Source organism: Penaeus chinensis, chromosome 28 (genome assembly GCF_019202785.1).
Source record: "Penaeus chinensis breed Huanghai No. 1 chromosome 28, ASM1920278v2, whole genome shotgun sequence".
Lineage (NCBI taxonomy): Eukaryota > Metazoa > Arthropoda > Malacostraca > Decapoda > Penaeidae > Penaeus > Penaeus chinensis.
This window is the reverse complement of record NC_061846.1, coordinates 8,626,986-8,631,985: the sequence shown is the minus strand read 5'-3', so window position 1 is coordinate 8,631,985 and position 5,000 is coordinate 8,626,986. Positions and strand designations below refer to the sequence as shown.

General features: G+C 43.2%; 1 protein-coding gene across 1 annotated transcript in view; it reads left to right on the top strand.

Annotated features, from left to right (window-relative positions):
• LOC125040123 overlaps positions 1-5,000 on the top strand; it is a 40,243-nt gene that overhangs the window by 17,837 nt on the left and 17,406 nt on the right. The window lies entirely within an intron of this gene.

The window sequence follows — 5,000 nt, the reverse complement described above, 5'->3', positions numbered from 1 at the left end:
AACCCTTTATGTTCCTTGTATTTTCCTTCTTTTTGTTTTATATTCCATTTCTATACCTCTTCACTTCAAATTCAGATTTCTTTCTCTTTTCCTGTTTTTTCGTATCCCTTTCCTCCTCTCTATTCATTTCCTTGTTGTCTTTCTTCCTCCTTTCTTCATCTCTTCATCTCTTCCCTTTTCTTCACAGTATTTTCCTCTTCATACTTTGCATCTCCCGCCCATTGTTATCTTCCTCTTTCCTTCCTAGTCTTCCTTTGTCTCTTTCGCTTTAATTTTCTTTAGCCTATTCCCTCCTTATCTTACCTTCTCTCTCTTTTCCCCTTCTTCCTCTCCTCAATCATTCCTCCCTTCTCACCCTTCATCTCTTCCTTCTCTTTTCTTCCACCATCCTCTTCTCTTTTGCCTCCAGCTTCCCCCTCTTCCTCTTCCCTCCTCCATTTTCCTCCTCCCCCTTCCTCTTACCTCTTCTCTCCACACCATCCCTTCTTCCCCTTCCTCTTCCCTCCCTCTCCCTCTCCCTCTTCCATGCTCCCTCTCACTCTTCCTTCATTCCCTCCCTCTCCATCTTCCCCCTTCCCCTTCTCTTTCTTCCTCTTCCCTCCTCCCCCTCCATCTTTCCATCTTCCCTCCTTCCCTCTTCTCCCCCTCCCCCTCCCTCCTCTCCGTCCCGCCAAACACCGGCTAAAAACTCCCGCCATTTCCCGCACCTGCGATGGCGGGAACCCGCTTCAGCTGCCCAGCGGCTGTGGCGGTTTTGGCGTAATTAGCTCTGTTATTGGTGTTCAACTCGCTGTTCTTATTGTTCTTTTGCAGATCTTATATAGGATTGTGTCACGAGAGTTTGTATGTTTAAAGAACACTGGCCAGAAAGGGGAAACGTTTCTGCAAAAAAAGATAAAGAGAGAGAAAAAAAAGTTACTGTGACGTCACATTTCTTCGATGGCGCGCCAAATGACAATGGGTTTGCAATTTGCAAGAACGTTACAGGAACTATGCAGAAAGGGGAAAAAAAAGACAATCTAAACGTGACAAACACATTTTACAAAAGAAAAAGAAAAAGAAGTGAATACATTTTTGCCCAAGACCGTCTTGCAGGTAGTCTGTCTGTCTCGAAAAGCTTGATTCCAGCGTCCCGTGGTTGCTAGCGGTAGCCGGGGGGTAGAGGAAGAGGGGGGGGGGGGGCAGGTGGCAGGTGTAGGGGGATGGGAAGGGAGAAGGGAGAAGAGTGGGAGGCCGGAGGTTTCATCTCTTCCACCCTCCGCTCCCCCCTGCCCCCTCCCCTGCCCCACCCCTGCCCTAGCCCTGCCCGGTGCACGGTCAGCAATGCGGTAGTCATGGTTGGGTCTTCCACACCCTCCTGCCATCCCCCCCTCCCCCTCCCCTCCCCGGCGGCCATGCCCTTCTCGCTTCCCTATCAAACTTCGCTGTTTAAATATCTTCTCTATTTTCTTTTTGTATTTATCTATTTATTCATTTGTTCTGGATTATCTATACCTTGATCCGAGTCTTATATTCACAGTATCGAAGTTGAGATACAACAACACGGGCAACTTAGTAATCTTCATTTGTTTTTAATAATGGATCTTACCTTGTATGGCAATCCCAGTATTCCGCAGAAAGAACGGGGGAAAAAAGAGTTACATAATATCAAGAATAATCAAAGGAAATTAAAAAAAAAAAAAAGGGAAAAAGAAGGCATGGGTGACAGCCAAAATATATACTGACTCATTCATTATTTTCCATGATTTTTAAGTCGCTATTCATTGTTGTGTGTTTAAGTGTGGGAGATTTAGTGTTTGTGAGTGAATTATTCTGATTTAGTGAATTTCAAGCTTGTTCCTTAATTTAATGACACTTGTCAAATAAAATTAATTGTATGTAGCAGTGTGTTCGTAATCCTTATTGTTTTATTTGTATTTTACTTTGCGTTCGTAATCGTTAATGATATTGTTGTTAATCTTTCGCTAGTTTTATGGTATTGTTGGTATTATAATTTTGTTTTTTTCTTGAAATTGGAAAATTGTATTATTGTTGTGATGGATATAGGTAATCTGGCCTCAGTTGTATTTCCTTCCTGGTAATAGCAAGGATGCTACATTCTTAAACATCTGCTCATCTCCCCCGCCTCCACTCACACACATACATCCCCGGAACATCACTTACACGTACACGCACGGATTCACACACACACACACACACACACACACACACACACACACACACACACACACACACAAAATCCCCTCACCCACATCCCCCCCACATACTACCCCCTCCTCCACACACATCACAACACCCTTCTTCCCCCCCCTCCCTCCTTTCCCCCACACAAACCCTCCCCCCTCCCTTCCCCCACACTCCCGACACACACACAAACACACACACACACACACACACACACACACACACACACACACACACACCTCCCTTCCCCCACACTCCCCTCTCCCCACCCCTCCCCTTCCCCCCACACATTCCCCACAGCGCTCCTCCGTGGCACACCGCTTTACATACCAGCGGTAGCGCCGCCGAAGAGGTCAGGAGTAACTGAAAGGGGTCCCCGTCAGCCGCCAAGAGCCCCGGGCCCTCGAACAGGTTGTCAGCCGAAGCTTAAGGTGCCTCCTGATCTGGCTGACACACCCTGGTTCATTCTTAGTGGGGAAGGAGAAGGGAGGGAGGGAGGGAGGGAGGGAGGGTGGAGATGGCTAGGTGGATAGGGCGGAGGGAGGAATATGAGAGAGAGGAGGGAGGGAAGGGGGTGAGAGAGAGAAATGGAGGAAGGAGGGAGAGGGAGAGAGAACGAATGAAGGAGAGGGGGAGATAGAAGGAGTGAGAGGGAGAGAAAGAAAGAGTGAGAGGGAGAGAAAGGAGTGGGAGGGAGAAAAAAAGGAGTGAGAGGGAGAGAAAGAAGGAGTGAGAGAGAGAGAGAGAGAGAGAGAGAGAGAGAGAGAGAGAGAGAGAGAGAGAGAGAGAGAGAGAGAGAGATAAAGAAAGAGAGAGAGAGATGGAAAGAGAGAGGGAGTTCTTGAGGTAAATAAACTGAAGAAAGATAGGGATAAACAAAAGCTAAACTGGAGTACGGGTATATGAATGTGCATGTGACAGTTATATCAATCTTCACAAGACAGGATGTAATAAATAACGAAGAAATGGGTGTAGAGAGAGAGAGAGGTGATAATTTGCAGTACCCGGTAGCTGTTTCGTTGTACTGGGAGCGGTCACCAGGTCACAAGATGCCAATAAGCTGTGTGGCTGGGAACTGGGGTCTCTCACTGGTCATCTTGTCTCTCTCTCTCTCTCTTCTCTCTCTCTCTCTCTCTCTCTCTCTCTCTCTCTCTCTCTCTCTCTCTCTCTCTCTCTCTCTCTCTCTCTCTCTCTCTCTCTCTCTCTCTCTCTCTCTCTCTCTCTCTCTCTCTCTCTCTCTCTCTCTCTCTCTCTCTCTCTCTCTCTCTCTCTCTCTCTCTCTCTCTCTCTCTCTCTCTTTCTCTCTTTCTCTTTTTTTCTTTCTCTATTATTCTTCCTCTTTTATTGTCTTTCTCTCACAGTTTACTGATTTATCTATCTGATTTCTTATCTGTCTGTGTAACCTGTATGTCTGTCTACCTGTCTATCTATACATCTATCTATCGACCTATCTACATTTATCTCTTACTACCTACCCATTTACATTTCTCTCTATCTACCTACTCATGTACATTTATCTCTATCTACCTATTAATTTACATTTTTCTCTATCTACCTACTTATTTACATTTCTCTCTATCTACCTACTCATGTACAATTAGCTCTGTCTACCTACTCATTTACATATTTCTCTATCTATCTACCCTAAATATCTGGGACCAATATGATGCCTCCAACCAGCTCTGTAGTGCCTCGTGGTGGAGTACTGTATAATGACCATTACGGTGATAAACAAGAAGAGAGGGGGATGGTGGGGGTCGATCAGTGTAAAAGGTAATCGTGGTTTATAACTCTTTGTAATTACTGAACATCGATTATGTTAATTATAACGACGTCATTATTGGTAATGAGTAGAACTGATGGGCGAGGGATGCCTGATGGCTGTAGGCTTTTAGGAGACCTTAGGCCTATCCCTGGGCGAGCACCTCAGGCCCTTCAGAGGGACGGCGAAGTAACCCTTTGGATTCTAGTGGCTGCCTCCCCCTCCCCCTAACGCCGGAGGGGGTAGGGGGGGAGAGCCGCGCGCCTTTAGCTGGCTCTGTTTTATTCTGTTTTGTAGTTTATAGTGCCTTTTTTTTATTATTTTTGTATTGCAGGATTATTTTGAAAGGTTGTGTGTGTGTGTATATGTATATATTTGTGTGTGTGCGTATACACATATATATGTATATATGTAATGCGTGCACATATTTAATATATATATATAATATAGAAAGATAGATAGATAAATATACACGCATGTATGTATATATGTATGACGTATGTATGTATATACATATATATATATATATATATATATATATATATATATATATATATATATATATATGTATGATGTATGTATGTCCACATTGTCCACACACACACACACACACACACACACACACACACACACACACACACACACACACACACACACACACACACACATATATATATATATATATATATATATATATATATACATGTATACATATATATATGTATATATATGTATATATATATTTACAAAGACAAGAGACAAATACAGACAGGTAGTTCACCCTGTTTGGTTATTATTATTATTATTGTTATTATTATGATTTTTATCATTTCAATTATTATATTCTTTATTATATGTTTTATTATTGCTGTTATCGTTATTATTATACTTATCTTCCCGCCATTCTTTTCCTCCATTGTTAATCAACTTTTTTCTTCTCTTTTCTGTTTTTCTTCTTCCTCTTCCGCACTGTTGTTGCTCCTCCTCCTCCTTCTCCTCCTCCTCTTCTTCTTCTTCTTCTTCTTCTACTAATTCTTCATTTTCTTTCTTCGTC